The sequence below is a fragment of the Dermochelys coriacea genome, chromosome 17 (assembly GCF_009764565.3).
Source record: "Dermochelys coriacea isolate rDerCor1 chromosome 17, rDerCor1.pri.v4, whole genome shotgun sequence".
In the NCBI taxonomy this organism is placed as follows: domain Eukaryota; kingdom Metazoa; phylum Chordata; order Testudines; family Dermochelyidae; genus Dermochelys; species Dermochelys coriacea.
In genome coordinates, this window is record NC_050084.1 from 8,550,128 (window position 1) to 8,573,091 (window position 22,964).

The 22,964-nt window shown below is 42.7% G+C and overlaps 1 protein-coding gene across 6 annotated transcripts in view; it reads left to right on the forward strand.

Annotated features, from left to right (window-relative positions):
• CUEDC1 (CUE domain containing 1) overlaps positions 1-22,964 on the forward strand; it is a 115,203-nt gene that overhangs the window by 52,379 nt on the left and 39,860 nt on the right. Inside the window, exon 1 of one of the 6 annotated variants that reach the window (XM_038376039.2) lies at positions 395-415. The exons of the other annotated variants lie outside the window; for them this stretch is intronic. The gene's annotated coding sequence lies outside the window, so the exon portion shown is untranslated. Of the gene's footprint in view, positions 1-394; positions 416-22,964 lie in introns of those variants that run through there. 6 annotated transcript variants of the gene reach the window in all.

Genomic DNA, 22,964 nt, shown 5'->3' on the forward strand with positions numbered 1-22,964 from the left:
AGGCCCTAACAGCTCAAACATCCAGTGGGCCCCAGTAACTACTTCAATGACTATCTCCCTGCCTTGTGCCTCTCCAGCTGTCTTCCAGCTGCCACAGACCTTTCTCCTTCCTGCTGGTCACTGACCCCCAGAGCAGGGCAGTGTATTCCACACAGCAGTTAGGAGAATGCTGCTGGAAGGCATATTAGTCAGGGTCCTGGACTAGCACATGTGCTGCTACTGTCTGCTGGGTGAAATGTAAGCCCTTCCAAGGGCATGTGATCATGTTGTGGCCCTCCATGGGGCAGCTATGCCCTCGAAAGTGGATGTGGCGTACTAGTGGCTAACAGAAATCTTGCTTGTGGTCAAGTAGAAGAGGCATATTTTTTCCTGGAGGGGGAAGGTCCCAAGTTCTGTTCCCCTGTTCCGGTGTCAGGTGAGTGTGGCTCAGCTGGCTACTGAACTGTCTGTGTAGGTGACTGTTTCTGGAGAGCACTGGTGCTATAGTCTCTTCAGGATCTGATATTAAAAAAGCATGGGAATTCAGTCATCTTAGTGCCCGTGTCACAGTTGCCTGTTCCGTGTGGTGCAGTTCTCAAGGGTGGCATAGAAATGAGAAGAATACCATGAAAGAGGGGTGTGTGTGTGTGTGTGTGTGTGTGTGTGTTTGTGTACCACTGCCCACTGTGCAGGATGCATTTAGGACTTCTCAGCTGTGTATCATAGGCCCTATGCTGCTAACAGCTGAAAGATTCCCTTTTTTCTTACACTGTGGTATTCTACAGTAATGATCCAAAATACTACCCTGCAGCAACATAATGTAGTGATCTGTGCAACCACTGTACCGTACTACAATATTGTTTTTTGTAGGATTAGCTCCAGGGGCAGGGACCTGTTTCTGGGAACAGGAGCATCCGCGTTCCACCCCGTGGCGCGTAGGGACAGTTATGTGGGGCGGCTGTTGTTTTTGGGAGGTGGCTGAAAAGTTAGAGGATCACCTTCTGTGTTGAAAGGTAAGAGTCTCAGTAGTTGGTGAGCAGAGCGGGGCAGAGCTGCAGGCTGCAATTAACAGTAAGCACTGGTTTCAGGTTAGCTGTTTATAAAGCAAGAGTCAGATAATGTAATCACTAAATGTAAGGTCTCTTAGCTTTGATTAGAAGATGATGCCACATCTGTGAAGTTCCTGGAAGACCAGAAATTTCTCGCGGTAGAGCTCTTTGGCTTGTTTTGCATTTCTGTCATCTTTTCGTCATGTGTGGTGTTCAGTGTGCTCCATGTTTATTTGACTTCTAAAATAGGCTGGAAACTTAAACTGATTTCAGATGGAGACAAATGTCTTTTGATGTCAGCAAGGAAAGCCAGAGGAGAAAAGGTCTCTCTTCAGTCACCTGGCAGAAGGATTTTATATCTACATCTTTGCTTAAGGCAACTTCTTGCATTTAATTTATTTTACATTGACACAAGGTAGATTTTTACAGAGATTCATTTAAATTATACAAAGGGATACTGGGTTATTCTAATCACTCACACTTGCTTGACCTATATTTTTTTTTTTAAAATCCCCTCTTGGAAACCTCATTTCATGTTTGAATTCCCTCAACTATTTTAGGAATGTTGGCCTACCAAGATCAAATTACCTTTGATGAAACCCATGCAAAGCAGCCTTACAGGCAAGGAACTTTTTGATTAAGTACCTGTGCTATCTCCTTAATATAGGCTTAGTTTAGAACTAGGGTTGCAACTCTGCCATGGCAAATATGTGTGAAAACCATAGATTAGTCATGCTAAAAGTACTAAAGGCCAGACATTTTGTGGTGGTTAATCACCCTTGCTCATGGGATCAGTCTACCTTTAAATTTAATTTCCTTTGTAGTGGTATGTGAGGTTTTTTTTGGGTAGGAGTTGTTTGTGGACCAAATTTGGTCCTGGTGTAAGCAGGGTGCAACTCTCCATTTGGACATCTGTTATCCTCCTTCTTCAATATGATATCAAGGCCCTGATCCTGTAGTCAACTCCATACAGGACCGTGTGCATGTGTGGAGCCTCATTGCAGAAACAGGGCCTACGTTTCCAAGCCTGGGTGATGGGGAAGGTAGGAAAATTTCCAACAGTGATAGAGAGAGGGAGGGCTTAGAGTTGAGGGAGGTGAGTTTAGTTTAGCCTTATGCTTGAGTTGGATTTGGCTCAATGACTTTTAGTTGACTTAAATTGCTTTATAAACCTACTGGGTGCTGTGCAGAGCTGACATCTGTTCATCCCACAATGGCCTGCCATAAATCTGTCTCTGAAAAACTGAGTGGTTTAGTTGAAAAGAGTTGGAGACAGCTTTACGAGTGACAAACGCCTGTGATGGAGCAGCACCTTCAGTGGTGCTCATTGTTTTTGTTGCCACAATCACTCTCTTTATTTTTAAATTTAATTTGAACGCCAAAGAACCCAAACAAGAATAATCTTGTTGGGCAAAATTTTTTGGTCTGTAGCTGTTGAAATATCTAATATCAGGTGAATCAAGGACTTGCGGGAAAGGGAAGGAAACGGAAGGAAACTTTTTTTGTTTGTAAGATCAAAAATATAAATAAATTGCTACATTTCCTAATGTAGAGAGACATATCTAACGGTTTAGGCCGGAATTTCCAAAGGAGCCTAAAGCACGTGGTGAATTTGCCATCACTTAGAGTCTTTAAATCAAGAGTGGATCTCTTTTAAAAAAAAGATATTATAGTTCAAGGCATGGTTATTGGGCTGGATGCCAAAACTGTTGGGTGAGGTTCTTTGGCCTGTGTTATGCGTATGATTGGCAGAATTAGATCTTAATTTTTTAAAATTATTTTGATAGGTATTATAGATGTTTGTTTGTAGGCATTTAAAAAAAAAGATTTTTATCAATTTTTAAATTTTCACCGTAGCGTGAAATTATAGGGTTTAAATTTTAAAATTTTTGTAAATTGATTTAAGTTTTTCACCGTTGTGGGAAATTATGGAATTGGTAGACAATCATTTTATGAGAGTAGACATTGAGAGTCAAAAAAGTTAAAACTTTATAAACGAAGCACAAATTCTTAACATCACACATTAAGATATACCAAGTAAATATCCTTAAATCAACATATCATACTTGTTTTTAATGTTCATTTGCTAGTCCATTTGTAATAAGTATAAGTCCAAAGTTTAAATTACTGAATTTTAACTCTAATAAGTTCTCAAGCAGCATGTTTCTTTGCCTGTTTGTAAATTTTGATTGTCATGAATAGAAATATTTTTTCGTTGGTTTGTGTATGTATTGTGAAATCAATGTTTACTGACATTTAGCAATAAAAATATTATCCCTCGAAGACTAGTTATGCTGGAGGTTAGACTAGATGATGATGATGTCCTTTCAGGCCGTGGAATCTTTGAATCTGTAAAGGCTTTAAATGCCCAAATTTCAATGGAAGTTGGGTGCCTACCACCCTTAGGCCCCTTTTAAAAAAAAAAAAAATCCTGCCTTCTCTTTTAAAACTTGATGTATAAAATATATTAACTAGCCTTTTGCAACACCACTTGTTATGTAGGTAATATCAGTGAGCCATAAAACTATGGCTGGTGAGACAGCTGGTGAGGGGGTGTGTGCCCGCATGAGTGTGCGCATGTATTGCCCTCTGTTGGTTGGAACGGAAACTTCACAACTGTGTCATAGGCCCGGAATCACTAAAAATTATAGAAAAGGAGTACTTGTGGCATTATAGGAGAGTCTATTTTTTCCTCAAGTGTTTTGGGAGCCAGAAGCATCTAAGTTTTTTCTCTGCTATTACCATGAAGTGCTGAAACAAAAGGAGTACTTGTGGCACCTTGGAGACTAACAAATTTATTTGAGCATAAGCTTTGGTGAGCTACAGCTCACTTCATCGGATGACACAAGAACTCCTTTTGTTTTTGCGAATACAGACTAACACGGCTGCTACTCTGAAACCTGTCATGAAGTGCTGAGTGGTGGTAAGGTGTGGAATAGAGACAATTGTGAAGTGTTAGGTATCTATGGATCTGTTACAGTGTCATAATGGGTAAAGAAGAGCAGGGCACAAGAGCAAACACTGGGAAGGGGATGCTTCTTATGGAGGAACTTAGTATTTTTACTCAGAGAGCAAAGAATAGGTGATTGCCCCCATTTAGGTCATCTCTCCACTCTGGCAAAGGTTTCAGAGCTAGGAATGAAGAGTTAACAGGATTTGGCAACAATCTAGATTGTGGGAGATGGAGAGAGATGAGTCTAACATGCCAAATTTGCACGCCTGGGTGATGTGCAGGGCAGAGAGATTTCCAGAAGGGACAGAGAGGGGTGGGCTTGGGGAGGTTAGCTTTCACCAGGTTGAATTTGAGCTGGCACAGGATACACAGGAAGAAATGTGAAGGAAGAGGGCTAAGGATGAGACTCTGTCTAGGAGAGGAAAAGGCTTGTGGTAGAGCACAGAAATAGTAATAGAAGTCATGAGAACTAATCATCCCCCCCCCCGGCAACAAGGTAAGAAGATAGGAGGGAGGGGACTAGAGACAGAACCCATTTTTTTAGGTTTAAAAGTGTGTTAGTGTTCACTTCCAAATGATGACAGAATTGTAGGATTCTCCTCCCAGGTTGAACTGCTTTTACATTGGGCCCATGTTCCTATCACAGATCTGTACTACCTGACCCCATCCCAATGAAGAATGTTAGGTGCTTTCCTACCAGCTCTCCAAGAGGTGTGCCACATTGCTGGCATTCTTCTGTTGCCTAGTGCTAAGATAAGAACTGTTGGTATTGTTGGGCCTGCTGATGACTCCATACCACTAGATTTTAGCAGAGGCAGGGGGTTGAGAAAATCTGTTGTGTGTGTACTTCTTGTATTCAAGTTTTCAAGCAACAGATTGCCTGCTCCAGTGCTGGGAGCTCATACTAACTTAATTAACATCACAGCATTGTTTTTGTTTTATAAACACAGCCATTCTAATTGGATGGAAGTGTGGGTAGGAGAGCCCTTTCTAATTGCTGGTTAGGAACATATTGGGAAAACTGCAGAGGCGGGGACCTAACGAAAATTGAGTTGCCTGTTGCTGTGCTCAGTGATGTCTACGGGCTGCTCAGATTTCTAATAGTGCTTAGCACTTTACATAGTGCCTCTTTGTCTTCAGAACACTTTCAGCACCTGCACCCTCTGAAGCAGGCAAGTGGGATTAGATGGGTAATCTGAGGTAGACAAGTATTCATCCTCACAACACCTCTGTGAGGGAGGGCAGAGCTACCCACACCATTTACAGATGGGAAACTGAGGCATAGAGAAACTGAGCGACCTGCCCATAGTCAAAAAGGAAGTCTGTGGCAGAGCAGGGAATTTAACCCAGGTCTGCAGTGCTTAATTTGTGCCACAGCTTGCCAGGGCTGAACCCTGGCATCTCTAGGCTTGGCAGTTCATAGCCTCAGCACCTTTGGCCTTGGTATATAAGTTATGAATATAAAAAAATTGCTTGAGCCGTGGCACCTCTTACATTACAAATTTGCCCATCCTTCCTCTCTTTCAGCGTGGTTACAATGATAATAAATTTGCATCTCTGCAGAAATTACTGGAGTGCTGCATGCTTTCCTTCTTTGTGTTTATATTGCAGTAGCATTCAGAAATCTCCAGCCAGGAGTGGGGCCCCATTGCACTGGGACACTGTGCAAATATACAATAGATAAGACCATCTCCACTGCGTGGCTGAAGAGGGGGTGTAGCACAGAGAGTAATGGAAGAGGGAAGGGTTACAGGTAGAGGCACACATGGTTATGTAGACAGTTAATAGCCACCTGCCTAGCCATTCCAATCGTGCAGTTTGCTGTAGGTCTTCTGGTATGGACAAGACTTGTCCTGAATGGACACTACTAGAATGCCCCTGCCAGTGTGGGAGCATCCCCACCAGCATGATCTCGTGCGCATGCTCTGTGGAGGATGCCATTTAGCTTTACCAAATGGTGTTCCACAGGCAGCGTCATGCTGTGCGGAGGACACCATTTTGAGAACAAAATGGAATCCTCCATGCTGCCAAAGTGCTGGTCTGGCGCGATCTGGCCCCACTGCAGTGCAGCCTCCGGAGGGCAGGGTTGTCATTGTGCTGAAATGCCTGAGGATAGGTAGGTCTCAGACAGCAAAGGTAAAATGTGGAGGCGGCAGGTTGGAAGAAGAGGGGGAGGAGATTATGGTAGAAGCGGCTGATGGAAGCTGGTCTCATTGAGATGGAGGGAAGGAGGTTTCATTAGCAGGGAGTGATGCAGCAGGCAGGCAGAGTTGTAGGAAAGAGATCTTTATTGAGTGTACACAGAAGCTTGTGTTAAATGCTGAGGGCTGCATTTGTTTGGTAGCAGCCTGGCCCCTGAGTTTCTGGTGTCACACCCTAGGTTCCTTCTGAAACCTGATCCTCTTTCCCATTCATCGTACTATAAAGGCATGGAGCAATGGCATGGAGAAAGATATGAGAGTTGGGGGTGAGTAAGGAGGAGCTAAGTTGTGAAGGGCATTGGAGAAACAGAGCAAGGAGGCACTGCGTTCACAGATCTGTATTAAATTCCTAGCTCTGTCACAGACGTGCTCGGTGACCTGGGGCATGTAACTTGCTCTGCCTGTGTTTTCCATCTGTAAAAAGAGGTAATGATACCTCATTTCTCCCATCCTCTGTCTGTCTTGTCTATTTGGACTACAAGCTCTTCAGAGCAGTGACTCTCGCTTGCTTTGCTTAGGTGCTGTACATATGCAATAGGGCCCTAACCTTGGCTGAGACCTCTAAACATTACTTGGTCATATAATAATAAAAGTTAGGATTGTTTTCAGAGTAGAAGGAGAAATCAGGGGAAGGAGACATGACTGTAGCAGCAATGCAGACTTTTGGGAATTAGGGCCAAATGTTTATACGTATTTAGGTGCCTAACTCATGGGACTGAGTCATCTAGATACCTTAAAAAAAAAAAAAAAAAAAAAGACCATATGTACTAAGTGAGAGAGAGAGCTGTTTCTGCAGGGTCTGAAACGCACAAAAAACCAGCTAAGCTGGTGAACAGAGTGGCTTGCTGATGTCTCGGTTATGGTTTCCCCTGTGTGCTCAGGTATAAGACGTGATAAAGTAAATATACTTGAAGCTGATTTTATGTTAGGAGGTTTTTTGACCCACAGCTGTACAGCCAATATTTTTATTTTACTCCATGCCTGGCAGGCAGCCAGCAAACAGCATTGGCTGGTTGCTCTGTTTTCCTGTCCATTCTGTATCTCTCTAGCTACATAGTGTCGCTAAACTCTTCCCCCAAAAGGGGTGAAAGACCATAGGAGAGGGCTCACAGTACTTCCCACCCACCCCCTTCCTAACCACTGAATCCTGCTAGAGAACAAAGAAGCCTGTCCGGCATTCCCAGTTAAATTAATTTCTAATCTCATTGTTTCCTGCTGCTGCCATGTCCAGTTTGTTTTCATTCAGGATGAGGAGGTGGGAGAAACCAGAACCGTTAAATTCTGGTTTTGGACCTGTTCTTGCTGCCACAGTGATTCTGAGGGGGTGTGGAGCAGGGGGCAGAGTTCTTCCTAGCTATCCATGGAGATCAGGTAGTTTTGGTCAACAGAGTACTTTCAGACGCTTCCTGGATTTTGACTTTGCTGGAGCAGAATGGGCAGGTTATTTTGTTTTCCGTGCTAGTAACGTCTGGGGATTGTGGTGTGAAGTGAGGTGCTCTCAATGTTAATGTAGGGAGGAGGGCATGTCAGGTGAATGCTTAATAGCTCTTGATGAGAAAGAGAGAATGGAGCAGCATGTGTGGATGGAATGCCTTATTTGGCTTTGGGTGCATGTGAGAGAGAGAGAGAGAGAATGGAGATATTGGCATAGAATAGTGGGAGTTTACCAACTCTCTGTTCTTTGAGTCCTCCTGGACTGTATTCTCCCTCTGCTTTAGTCAGCCTCGCACTCCTTGTTGTGCCTTTATACAAGATGAAATCAAAGGGGAAGAATGGTCTTGTGGGTAAAGTATTGGCTGGAGACTGGAGAGATCTGGGTTCAATATCCAGCTGTGCCACAGACTCCCTCTCTAACCATGGGCCAGTCACTTAATCTGTCTGTGCCTCTGTCCCCTAGGATAATACTTTCCTTCTCCCACCCTATGTCTGTCATATCTATTTAGGTGGTGCATGCCCTGGAGAGCTTACAGTCCCTTTGTGTAGAGCCCATCAGAATGGATCCCCAGTCTGGTTTGGAGTGTAGGTGCTCTTTTAACGCTCAGAATAAATTATGCCAGCCTGGGTTGTGTTTTAATGTAAATTTTTTATTTACGCATACCTTAAACTATATTTTGCTTAATGCTTGCAACATTTCCTGTATGATCATTCTGCTGAAATCATAGAGCTAATTTAGTCATTGTTGATTTGGAATTCCTGGTGGTCCTACTACTATTAGGTCATTTGGGAATGTGAAATATCAAGAGAAATCAGGATCTTTGTTATACTGAGAGTAAATTGGGTACTTTCTCAAGGCATGCTGATAGCTCCCTTACTACTCAGGCTGAAAGATGCAGCCCTCACACATTGTTTTCCATAAGCAGCTGTATGCAGATTTATGTTGAGATGCAAGCTGTATTTCACTTCATTTTGGTACACATTCTAAATCCGTTTGCTTGTCTCCTTAATCTCTCCCACTCAGAAACACACACATGCACTTCATTGACCAGAATTGCTTTACAGCTTTCAATAATCGTCTGTATTTTCTCCTTTGCCCTGGTCTGAGCTTTACATGATAAGTTCTGGTAAGATTTTGTAATTTATTTTTTGCAAAGGTGTGTGCATGATATGGATTCTTGAACAGAGCATCCTTTCACTTTTATCATGATTGCTTTTTTACTTTTAAAAAGGGCTTAAACCCTGCATTTTTAATATACGATGGAAAGAGCATTAACAGAGATCCTCTTGTACTTATTTTGTTTCCATGAAAAAGGATTTGATAGCAAGCAATTTCCCCAGACTGCAGAACCTGGTATTTGTGCATGCACATTGTTCTGAGCTGAAACTGAAAAGTAACAGAGGATATTTTAGAAAGATTAATAGGATACAAAGGCTAGATCCTCTGCATTACTCCCATGAAATGTACATTTTTAATTTAGTAGAGGAAAGTGCTATAATTTTTGTTTACAATCATTTAGTTTTTAAACCTAATTTTAATCGTATTATAAATTATGCTGTGCTAAAACTTGCAACTGCTGAACAGCTACATTCCAGTACTGTTAGTTCCTTTATAAGAAACCATTTTATAAGGGTCTGGTAGATGGAACAGCATTTTAAACAGTTTAGCCTAAGCTGGGTTGTTTTTTTTATCAATAGTTTAGCACATCCAGTCTAAAGAGAGGTTGTTCGATAGTTTACACCTAAATTGTAGATTGTCAAACTTAAAAAAAAATAAAAAAATAAAACAACAATCTTATTCATGGAAATGTTTTCAGAATTTTATTTAAATTAAGACTGGATGTTTTAAACAGATTTCTAAAAAGATGCTCTAGTAGAACTACAAGTTAGTGGGCGCAATGCAGGTATCACTGGATAAAATCTCTGAGCTATGATTAGGCCCTACCAAATTCATGGACATGAAAAATGTGAAATATAGTATCCCCCCCATGAAATCTGATATTTTGTGTGCTTTTACTTTATACTATACAGATTTCATGGGGGGAGACCAACATTTCTCAAATTGGGGGTCCTGACATAAAAGGGAGTCACAAGGGGATCACAAGGTTATTTTAGGGGCATCACGGTATTTTCACCCTTACTTCTGCTCTGCCTTCAGAGCTGGGAAGCCAGAGAGTGGCAACTGTTGGCCAGGTGCCCAGGTCTGAAGGCAGCACCCCTCCATCAGCAGCACAGAAGTAAGGGTGGCAATACCATACCATGGTGCCCTTACTTCTGTGCTGCTACCTCCAGAGCTGGGTGGCTGGAAAGCGGCGGCTGCTGACTGAGGGCCCAGCTCTGCAGGCAGCAGCACAGAAGTAAGGGTGGCAATACCATACCATGCCATCCTTACTTCTGCACTGCTGCTGGTGGCGGCGCTGCCTTCAAAGCTAGGCTCCCAGCCAGCAGCCACCGCTCTCCAGCTGCCCAGCTCTGAAGGCAGCGCCGCCGCCAGCAGCAGTGCAGAAGTAGAGGTAGCAGTACCGCAATCCCCCCTACAATAACCTTAGGACCACCCCATAACTCCTTTTTGGGTCAGGACTCCTACAATTACAATACCCTGAAATTTCAGATTTAAATAGCTGAAATCATGAAATTTACAATTTTAAAAATCCTCTGACTGTGAAATTGACTAAAATGGGCCATGAATTTGATAGGGCCCTATCTATGATGCACAGATGGTCACTATAGATGATGATTATGGTCCCTTCTGGCCTTAAAATCTATGAAAACAGGGAGAAGAATTTTTGGTTTGGGTTTAAATATAGTGTTTACAGCCCAACCATTGCGCTACTGCATGGGTGAGACAGACTGTATTAAAGTGGGGGCAGACCAGACTGTCTTCATTGTCAAAGGTGAAAGGGGTACAGAAAAGAAACAAATGGTGAAAAAAAAAATTAGTCATATGGTTTCATTAAAAATTTTTTTTCCATAGAATAGGCAAATATTTTTAATTGACCAGTATCTCTTTAAAATATTCTTGTATTCTGGGCTTTTCTTCCTTCCTTGGTTGCTTTTCAGACTGCCACAAAGACAAGGGATGTACAATTAGGCCCTGATCCTGAATTATGCATTCACAGGCATAAATCTTTGTAGGATTGAGGCCTTAGTTAACAACTCCTTTGCTTCTGGCCCTGTCCATCCATCATTATGCACATTCCTCCGTGCCCCTGCCTGACTGGATATATAAACATAGGATCAGTTAGACCTTGCTTTTTGATCCTAGAATGAAATGGAATGTAAATGGGGCTAGAAGCTCATTGTTGCTAGGAGAACTGAATGTTTCCTAAATGCTGTGTGTGAGCACTCCATACTGGCCAAATGTTTTCCTAGTCCGCAAAGGGTCCTTGAAAGCACATCTTCAGACATGTCTCAGTAACACCATCCCAACCTTTATGCAGCACAGGCAGCTTGTCAAAGGTGGCAGTGAGCATGACCTGTAACCCGTGCTTTCGCTGTGCATCAGGAAATAAGGACTGCAGACATACTGAGGATTGATTCTTTCTTTGGTCCTATTCAACATCTACATGCAGCCACTAGATGACTAATCAGAGGACATAGATTCAAACACCAGCAATATGCAGGTGACATAGAGCTCTATCCTTCACTACATACAACAATACCACTGCCACCAAAGTGGCCCAGTGCTTGTGAGATCAGCTCATGGATGAAGAACAGCTCAGGTTCATCTTCAACCAGCAAGACAGAGGCAATGCTGGTGGGCAGAGGAAAGAACTTCGAAGAGTTTTCAGCCATGGTGCAGTCTTCTTTGGTTGAAGGCACCCATAATTGGTCAGTTCAGTATATGATTTAGGATTGCTCCTGGATTCCTTGCTGAAACTAATCTCTTAATAGCAGCACCCACAAGTACTGCTTTTTGCCATCCCCAGTTGGTTAAGGAACTCCATCCCATCCTAGTTAACAATGACCTGGCATTAGTTATACATGCCTTATCATCTCCTGCAATGCAGTATACTTGGGCATGAAGCCATCTGCCCTTAGGAAACTTCAGGTCGTACGGAACGCAGCAATATGGGCTGTCGCAAACCCCTCAATCCTGCCTTCTGCTCTCTACCCTGGCTTCCCAGTATTCTCAGAATACTGAATCAAGTTCATGCACTTGGTCCTTACTCTGGGTCCAGGCCACTGAAGATATCTAAAAGACTGCCTAAAGCGCCAGAATAAGGACAGGGGTCAGCAGCTCCACCCCTCCAGCACCATGTAACTTTCTACCAGAAGGGTAAAACTCATCTGTGCAGGAGACACAGCTTACTCGAGGGCAGGTCTGGCACTGTGGAACAAACTCCCCCAATTACTTGGGGCCATCACAAAGTTCCCCATCTTCTGCTCCAGGTGCAAGGTGAATATCTCTGACTGAGCTTTTGTAACACACACACAGGACACACCCAAAACAAAGCACTACACTGCACACACACACACACAGCTCTCCCCATGGGGAGAGAGAGACTGAACAAATCACATGCAACAGATGTTAGTCATGTTGCTTATGCAAGGTGTGCAGAAAGACAGGGGAAGTAAATGCTGAGAGACAACTCTGCCTAGATGTTCTCTGAACCCTATTGGAAGGCTCAACAGCACACTGTCATTGGCAGAGAAGCAAGGAAGCCAGTCGTAATACTAGGAGGTTGGGGGTAGTCCAGAACCATATAGATGTATGGCTTGAGTGTATAAGCCCTTAGAAGATTATGGTTCTATTTTATTCTACATGGGTTTTTATACTGTCCTCAGATGGCTCACTTCAGCAGGTGAGCCTGTGAGTGAGCCAGGGATTATAGTAAGTGGATCTTTGTATAGAGAAAATTTAGTTATGGAACTGTTACACCTGTTTTTTTTTCTCTGCGTAAATCTCAGGGAGCCATTTTGTGTTCACTTCAGCGCAGGAAGGACATGTGCTGTGTCCTCTCTTCTGGAGACTTTACTTTTGTTCTGTTGTGGCTGGTGGTGGTTTGATCTGAAACAAGAGTCATTCCAGATGATGACTCTTTGTGTACAGCTAATCATAACTGTGTTTAGTGCAGAGCCAGGCAACTACAAAATGGTTTTGAGGGGTGTAGCTGGGGATGGGGTTAGTCCAGAAACCTGAACTCTTGTATTTTCTGATGATTGTGTGGTTAACATTGTAGCCTCAATGTTATGCTAACGCACGTTTTTTGCACTTCTCATAAAATCTAAGATACAATTCCTAATAAGATGATACCTGGCTTGTACACTTCCTGTTGGATGGGATCAAATCAAAGCCTAACAATTCTCTGTCCTCAGAGGTCCAAGCAGATTACTCCAAAGCAGGCTGCTGAAAGACTGTTAAATGTTGCACATTATGGGTATGTCTCTCCCTTTGCAGGGAAAAAACCTGTCTTCTTGCTGTCATTGCAAAGAGAATCTGTTTCAGCTCCTACACTTGAGGACTATAATGTGTTTGGGAAGCCTGTTATTACTTATCCCCTTAACTACTTAATGTGTCAGAGGGTAGCCGTATCCTAGTCTGCACCAGACAAATTTACGTTTGCAGACATCTGTGTAAGCAGCTTCGTACGTCTCAGATGCTATAATTAAAATGGCTCTTGTGTTCTTCCCACCCTTTAAACGTTGGGATGTGATGATCTGTCTTTCATTCCCTTTTAATTGCTGAAGGAGTCAGGATTGGAGGGAGGAGAGAGAATTTTTTTTAAAGCATTGAATGAGGCGTACATGTGACTTGCACTTCTCCTTCCTATTGGGAAGCAGTGTAGTTTAATGGTTAGAGCACGGGACTGGAATTCAGTGCTGAGCTGTTTCTGACTTGCTATGTGACCTTGATGACATACCATTTCACCTCTCTCTATCTGTAAAATTCAGATAACATCTACCTCTAAAGGAGGCTAAATTAATGTTTGCAGAAAATGCTTTGAAATCCTACAGTGCCATAAGTGCAAAGCACTATTACATTATTATAAAGAACACAGGAGAACATGATGGTTAAATACACATTAATGAAAGCTCAGAGCTGCTGGGTCATTGATTCAGGGCCTTAGATGCAAAGATAAGCAGGCTGCATGTTCCTTTTCTAGATGGAGAAGAGTGCATTATGTTACTGATGGAACAGACTCCCCTGTGACTTATTTAGGAAATTCCTGTCCGTAAAATTTCACGTTTTGCATGGGAAGCCACAGACAAGTCTCAAAGCTACTGACTGAGTCAAATAGCCTGTCTTCACTAGCGAAATAAGTAGCGTTTAACATAGAGTTGTATACTACAGTGGATATCTAAAGTATTTTAAAGACTTTACAAATGATCATGCCAAAAACACCTAGAGGAGGAGGAGAAAATGTATTCCTTGGTTGGGAAGTTATTGAACATTGCTGAGCTGTGCCAGAAATAGTATATTGGGGTGGGGTGGGGCATAAGGAGAGAATTTCCCTGGCTTTCCTGCTAAAAATAAATCCCAACATCTCATAAGAAGAGCAGTTGTAATAAATTGAAAGATATTGGCGATGGGCCTGATCCAAAAACCCATTCAAGTCAACAAGGCTCTTTCCATTGACGTATCAGCTCTTAGAGTACGCCAGCGTAGCAGTAGGGGTCTGATCCTGTAAATGCCCTCAATTCCTACAGAGAAAAGATCAGCTACTTTGGGTTACCAGTGTAACTCGCAAAGCTTGTGGATGATGTATAATGCACCACGGAACATAGAAAGTCTATGTGTGCCTGGATAAGGCTGATGAAATGGATGTAGTCCCAGTAACTAACCCATTACATTTGTAAATAGCACAGTTGCTTTTGGAACATATTTGCGGAGATAACTTACAAATATAATATGGCAGTACAAGAGGGAAAAAGGCTGGCCTCATTTCGCTGAGTTTAAGCGATTCCATCTGTTGTCTGAGCTGCAGCGGATGCTTGGGACTGGAATGTTCTTATTTGCCCTTAAAGCCAAGACTTTTCTCTGTGTTTGGAGGCCCATAAACAATTGGTCACACCTCTATTACAGCTGTTCCCTTGCTTCATCTAGGCTACTACACTCTGCCCCCTGCCCAAGCTGAGTGACTGTTTTTCCAGGGTGAAATTACCATCTTAGCAGACCAGCCAAGATCATTAACTGCTTACGTATGGCATTCTGGACATCTGAAATCTTGATTTTGGAGAATGAAGTCATTCATGTATGCACAACGTGGAGGCTTTAAGCATTGTGTTGTGCTCTTCCTTTCTTCACACCAATTTCCAGTTCATCAAGAGGTGACTTCTGAGGCCCTTCTGATAGTTAATCACATTTACCCTTGTCTGGAGCTAGTATATGAAATATTGGCTCTGTCCTTTTTTGTTCTCTATGGAATTGTAATTTATCCTTAAATGGACAACTGGAAGTTCCTCCTTCAAATATAGTCAGGTGCTGAAGATCTAATCCTAGGAGGTATTAACTGTCCTCATCTCCCACAGATAAAGATCAGCTATGTAGAGTCAACATAACTCTCACACACTGGATAAGTTCACAACTCTGCAGTGTAATTACACAACTGAAATAACAACGTGTATGTGGAGAACATGTGCCTTCAAACCAAGGAAGTTTTATCTGTCCTCCATTTAGTGTCCGTAATTAAGGGCTTCTTTATGGTGCAGTCAGTCTCACTCTTGGCTCCGTTTCAGAAAGCTGTGGGTTTGGGTCCTGCATCAGGACTCCACAATCCAGTATTCGCTCTGCAAGACATTAGTAGGAGAGAGCCCTTTGCTATTCCATCTGCCGTGCTTTGAGGTTCCTTCTGCTTTCCTCTGATGTGGGTTCACCAGGTAAAAATGAAAGATCCTTTCTCCCCGTTTCACGGGAGCGCAGAATAGGGCGCTAGATCCATAAATCAGTAAAATAGATATCACCAATGTGATCTTAGCTTATGTCCCTGCCCCTGTTCTTAGTAAAATGCGTTGGGTATGTGAGCATAATGGCTGTCACACTGGTGTGGCTCTCTTAAACATGGGCTGCTCTGCCAATAATGCCTATTGCAAAGCCTTGCAAAGCTTGTTTTCAGGAGCAGAGTGCTGCTTTTCCCCTCATGTATCCAGCGGGGCCTGAGCAAGTGCTTGGAATGAGGTCTTACCCTGCTTCGTGACAGCTCTTCCCTTACAAAACCTTGAAACAGGATGCACCCACATAGTGGGTAAAACTGAGGGAACGAATCATGTTCTCCTTCGAGTGAAAGGAAAGGAGGTGGTGCATGGAGAGGTTGAGGGAGTTGGAATGTACTGCTTACTTCCCTTTGAGAAATACCATTGCTTTGCTTTTGTTTCCATGAGGTTTCTCACCTTGTTCATCTTCCTGATTTATCACAAACTCCTCCACCCTCCCAGATCCATAATAGATGTATCAGAATTTTGAAACCAAAACATGAGAGGAAGGAGTTTGATTTTGAAAATTCTGACCTGTATCTGTTTCCTTCAGAACTGGGGTGTGTTTGCCAATGGCTTCAAGCTGTTAGGAAATCCATTCAAGACAACTGAAATATCGGCTGTGTGGAGGGCCAAACAGCGGCCTAGAGATGAGTGCTTTTCAATTGCCAATCAGGACCAAGGATGATGTCTTGAAGGCCCCATATGAATGGCAAAAACAGTCACATCTGTATGTGGACTGAGAAAAATGGTTGCAGTTCAGCTGTGTTAGAATGATACATCTGCTGATGCATGGGCCTTTAGCCTGGTTATTATGAAACAGTGGAGATCTAGCCTATTTCTGTGTCAACATTAGGTGGTATTTCTAAAAACATCCAACTGTTCTTGGGCTCTTCCCTCTTCCATCTCAGTAGTGAAGAGTCTGCAGTCAGAAAGTAACTGTCAATGTTATTGAAAATGCAAAAAGCAGGAGAATCCAGCTCATTCTCCTTTAGCTATGTTGGCTCTTCAGGACTAACAGGAGTAAACAATAGCTCCAATCATGGACCATTGTGATAGGTCCTGTACAAACCGACTTTGTCAATGAAACTAGCAGAGATGACTCCCAGACACCACCTCTGTAGCGTAAAAAGGGACCTTGGCTGTGTAAACCTTTTACTAATTGCAGTTTAGATATCCTGTTTGGCCAGCCTAACAGCCTGGGTTTCTTTTGCCAGATGTAAAACATGCTGCATAGCACTGGCAGACACAGAGATCTGGGCTCACCAAATCTGCTGAGAGCAGGGGGGAAAAAATGGAAACCCAAACATATTTGTCGAATATGCTTTTATTAATCTCAGATGAAGATAAAGATATCCCCCCTCGCCCTTCTGCCCCCGGGCTTTCTTGGTAAACTCTACCTTTTCAGTTTAACAAATTATCTCCAACTCGGTTGTGTTTTTGCCAACATCTCTGTGGAGTGCCAGTTGTTACTGCCAACGCACTGTGTCCCCTTTCTAAGGAAGAATGTGATTGGAGACTGAGAGAACCAATAAATATGGCCTCTGTGAGTCAGGACCGGAGACTAGAATCCGGACTTCTATGTTCCATTTACACCTGTGTCTTCCTGTGTGACATCCCGCAAACTGCTTAACTTCTCTGAGCCATGGTTCACCGATTTGTAAAACGGTTATTAAAATACTTCAGAGGGTTGTTGGAATCTTCAGATTATGTTGATCTTCAAATTATGGGGACATTGCTACTGATATTGGAATGAGATTGAAAGGGAAATGGAGATGTTAGGCCAACCAAATGGACAGGGACACATGGGCAGTCTGATTTTAATCTATCAGTTGTAGGTTTGGTACATGACCCACGTCTTCCTGGGACAGTACTGAAGCAATGCCTTATCCTAGTGCTTGGGGTGCAGTGCTTCTTTTTCCTATGAGAATTAAGACCACAGTCTTAACCACTTCTCGTCATTGAAGATGCTACAGTTCTTTCCCTGGAGGGTATGGGAATTAGTCATAGTGGCCAGCCAATTCTAGCTGATGTGATTGCATTCTGCTTGCCATAAAACTCTGTAGGGGCCTGGTCCAAAGCCCATTGTAGGACTCCCTTTGATTTCAGTGGTTTTGGGTCAGGCCATAGAGTTTCAACACAATGCAGAATTCTTTGTTCTAACATCAACATCTGCCACTTTTCACTATGGACATGGCTGCATTTAATCAAAGAGAGCAATTCTTACACATAAGAGCTATATTTTGTAAACACGTGTTGTGTGCCTTTGGGATGGAAAGAGAGGTATAAATGTAAGATTTGATTGCTGATAATTGTGTCACAATGTATGGCTGCCAAACGAGCAGGTATCTCAGACAGGTACCAATAACTAGTGGTTCTGCTTTACCTTAATGAGCAGAATTTAACTGAATGTTGTTAGTTATTAGATTTAAACTTGTAAGAGTGCCAGCACTTAGGAATGCGATTGCACCTATGATCAGCATCTGCTAATGTTAGGAGTAGGGGAGAGACGGAGGTGTTCATGGTGAACTTGCACAAGGTTACAATATTGTGTTTTTCACACCTTGTAAACCATTTTAAAACAGTACCTGCCAAGCCAGGATTTTGGGCCCATCTCTATAATTATTATTATCCGGTAATAGTCCTGAGAAGAAAACATGGCAACCATTTAAATCTTAATGAATTCAAACAGGCAGCCACACGCTAATTTATTCTTGTGCAACAGAAGTCGCCTAAGGTCAGTTTATCATGAGATAATATTTTGGAGATCAACCAGCTACGTTGCTATAGTTCAAAATGTGAAACCGAGCTCTCCTCATCTTGTCCAGTGGTATCACAAAGTGACACTGAAGGCTGCTTGAGCCGGATTGTTGCTGCTGTATTCTCCGTCTGATTACACATACACAACACAAATTCCAAGCCTGGGCTTGGATGAAATAAGTCAGCCCTTTTTTACAGTGTAAAAGCAATTATTGTGTGTTTGTCTGTTACTTTTTTCTTTTTTAAGGCTCAGTTTAATTTCATCAGCAGAACATAAACACCTGGAGATTTTAAAAAAATACTTTTTCTTCCTACTGATATTGGTGATATTGATATTTAAAACCTCACAGTGTGTACTGTTGTTAAAATTAATTTTACTGGCAAATGTAAAGACTAAGGAAAGTCTTGCAAATATCTGTAGGTGTTATGTAGAGTTAGAAGAAGCTTATATCTGATAGGAATGAACTCGCACAACCTGAAAAAGCCCCAACTGGTACAGAAACTCAGCAGCGTGTTTTTAGCACTACAGGTCTCCAGAAACATATCGCCTTGGCACTCAGCTCGCTGCACTGGTTCTCTATTCAATGCAGAATCCAAATTAAAATCTCTGTTTTGGTAGGGTATAGCCCTTTCTGACACTGGGTCTAGCAGTATCAGAGAACTCCTGTCCGTCCATGACCTGCCATGACAGCTGCATTCCCCTAGAACAGTGAAGTTGCCCTACCAAAAGAGGGAGACTTAGAAATTCTGGAGCAAGAACTTTCAGAGCAGCTGGACCTAGACTGTGAAAATTGCTCCCACAAGAGATAAGAACAGACGCAGAATGAAGCACTCATAGAATTAAGTGCAAAACTTATTTGTATTTCTTTGACTTTAGTAACTTCTACTCCCACATGTATATTATATACACACTGGTATATGTAGAGGTGTGTATGTATGTATGTATATACATTATGATAAATGATATTGTTGTTAGTTCTGTTTTTAAATACTATCTATCTGAAGGTCCCCCATTACCATAGTATCTAAGTACCTCACAGTCCTTAATGTGGTCATCCTCGCAGCACCTTTGTGCGGCCTGGACGTGCTTGGAAGACATTTGGATAATCCAGCAACCAAGCCACATAAATATCCAGATATAGGATTAAAATTGTAGTGCTTTGTGAGCTAGATGCAAGCACACGCTCTTTGACACAAGCAGAACCTCATGCCTCCCAAGCAGCCAGTCAATCTATCAGGCAGATCTGTGTTTGGGCATTTTCTAGAATAACTTCTCCCCCCCCCCCCCCCCGAGATTTACTTTTCACAGAATATCAGGGTTGGAAGGGACCTCAGGAGGTCATCTAGTCCAACCCTTTGCTCAAAGCAGAACCAATCACCAATTTTTGCCCCGATCCCTAAATGGCCCCCTCAAGGATTGAGCTCACAACCCTGGGTTTAGCAGGCCCATGCTCAAACCAATTTTCACATGAAAGTTCTTGTATAAGAGCAAATGATTATTATTTATTATTGCAGCTAGAACTCCTGTGGGTATTATGCAGTTGGTTTGATTGTAGAATAACAGCATTAGAAAATGATTGTGTTGACTTTGTGCTTGGTTTGAATATGCAGCTATTAAAAGAGAGAGTTTCTTTCCTGTGTTGTGATATAACAATAACTTACTTCCGGGTTCCATGTCAACATCAGTTCCATGCAGGAAGGCAGTAGCAACATCTTGTCAACCTGTGGTAGTGAATTTGGTCTCTCAACAGCAAGAAGGGCAAACAAAATGTGCTGGGTTGTGTCATGATCCTTAGCCCTATTCCTGAACCAGAGATCGTGCATTGTCTGCTTGCTAGAACAATTTGCCTGTTGGGTTTTAAAACCAATGAAAGGATAGTAGGTTTTATCTTGTTAATACAGAGAGATGCTATCCTCTCTCCCTTGCTCCCAGAGTATTAAAATGACCCCCTAGAACAAAGTGCATGAAAATGTTTGAAAGATCTAACCCTACTGTGATCTCACTGTTTGAACAGCACTTATAATTTAAATCTTGGGGATCGTAATATTGCGTTGTGTTATATGACAACAAGCTTGAGAATGGAGGGCACTCTCCATTTGCCTGGTAATGAACCATTCTCTTCCAAGGGGTGTCAAAAACAATTGAATTAGCTAATGAGATTTTACTCGAGCCATTTGCCAGTCCCCTTCCCTTCCCTTGGGTGGAATGAAGTCCTGTGACAAATAAATGAACCTGTTTGGAAGGAATTGTGATTTTCTGTATTCCTTTGATCAATGTGATATTTTGATCAATGTGATATCGCTCCACAGGCTTTCTGTACAGGGAGGGCTCAGGCTAGAAGGAGCTGGTGTGGTTGTGACCTGTTGTGTGTAACTTTGGGTAGCTAGTAGTGCCAGTCCCAAGCATTCAGAAAATCATGAGATGGGCTTAAGTCATGAAGGTTTTAAAAATAAATAAATCAAATATGGATTCTATTTTGTTTGCCGCCTTTATTTAATGAGGCTGTGAGGATCATGCTTTCAAACTGCGCTCTGCAGCCAGGAGGGAGAGAAACTGACACAGTTTAATCTTTCTGGTTTCAAATTGGCTCCAGGAACTGGAGCTACAAGAAGAATGCCAAGTTAGAGACTAGCAAGGTACAGGGGAAGCAAAAGGCATCAGGTGTCTATTTTGGCATTTTTCCTGAAAGCTTTATCTTTTGGAGTCATGTGATATTATGTGAGGTGATAAATAATGGGATAAATCCTTTCCTGAGAGCAAGGGACAAATGGAAAACAGGCAGGCTCTGAGCAGTCGTGGACGGAAGCAGAGACTGAACTCAGAGGGGTGTCTGCTTCCGTCCATTATATGCTCCCCTCCTGTAATCTATATAATAGGATCCAGGATTGCCACTCTGTGTGTCATTCTAGAATGTCTGCTGAGTCAGTATGAAGCAATAGAAATAGCTACAAGCATGGCTGAGAGCTCTTTTTGTTCAGAATATCACCAGGTTCAGTCATCACTGGGATTCAGTCTGTTACCCGGTTTTTAAGTTCTAAGCTGTTTTGACTTTATGAATTACACCCATGTAATATATAGCTACAATAAGGTGTATATCTTTGCCAGGCCAAAAGTCCTAGACCATTGTGATAACAGAGATAACTCAGCCAATCACCAACCTTACTTAGTCCACACCTATCTTGCATACAACAATTTCAATGCTTAGATGAAGGAGGCTGCACAAAGGGTGGATTTCTTGGCCAACCGCCACCCCTGTGCTAGTCTTCATTAAGGTCCAGGACTCTGCTATTTATGTCACCTGGTCTAAATGCAAATATAAGTTAGATTTGACAGTTCCGATGGAGAGGGTGGATGCTGACCAGCATTCTGCCCTCTGGGAGGCTTGCTGCCTGTCCCCTCCCGAAATCCCCAAAGGCATACACACTGATGTCCAGGGACTTGCGCTTGGTCTGCTGTACCTGGATGAATGTTGCCCTTAATGTATAGTTTAGGAACATGAGGTCTGACTCTGATCTCACTGACATCAGTGTAAATCAGGATTAACTCCCCTGAAGTCAATGTGTACGTGAAAGGAAAAATTAGCTTAAGAAGCAAGTGAAGCATTTAAAGGTTACTTGGCTTTTGAAGCAATACTGGTATTTCTAGCTTGGGAAGAAACAGGCTAGTATTAAATAGGGATGAGGTTCCTTTGAGTCCTTCTCCCCTGCTGTCTGGGGTATGGGGCAGGAGAGTGGGGACCTTATATGCCCCTCTTGGGGCAACATTGGCTGGTTTGGCGTGGTGTGGTTTTTTTGGCTTTTTTTTACTGGCAGACTAGTGTGCAGAGGCTTCCATCCCCTCTGGAGCTTGGCATGTCCCCTTCATGCTAGGACACACAGTTTGAAGTGCATCCACCTACTCAACCAAAAGTGGGTGGGGTGAGGGCTCACGGGATGGGATGCTAGGAGAAGTTTGTTGAGAGCAAGCTAATGTGAAGGCTTTTGAAGCTTTGGGCTATTGTCTGTTGCCTTTGCCCCCTGCACTTGGATGTGACTGTTCTGCTCCTCGTGCTCTGTGTTGCTGCTCCAGTGGTTAGAGCAGAAGACTTGGAGTCAGGGCCCTTGTCTCTGCCACTGACTCACTATGTGGCCTTGGGCAAGTTGCTTAACCTCTCTTAGCCTCAGTTTCCCCACCTATGAATGGCTGTAGGAACACGTACCTCATGAGCTAATCGCTGTTAGTAAAGCAGTCTGAGATAGCTGGATGAAATACATTATGGAACTACAAAGTAGTATTGTTGGGCTAAATTCATCCCTGGAATAAACCCATTGATTCCAGTGGTAAACTCTATCCCATTAAGTCTAATCAGGGTCCATTCATAGTATCCTCCTTCCCCAGTTTGATGAAACCTTATGGAAAAACCCTCACAGCTTTATTTTCTCTCCTGATCCAAGGGCATTTCCATGGGTTTGTTTTGCTATATTAAGTGCCATTTTGGGGGAAGAGATTTTTTTTCCAATGTTTCACAGATTTCTCTTGTACCATTCTGTCCTGGTATTCAACCCTGTTGTGCTGTGAACATGAGCTAAGATGTGTCCTGCCCCCTTAGTGCATGTGCACGCTATTTCTTCTCAAATGTGTTTGGTATATTTCATCTCTCTCTGCCTGGCAGACTCAAAAGCCCGCTCCATTGG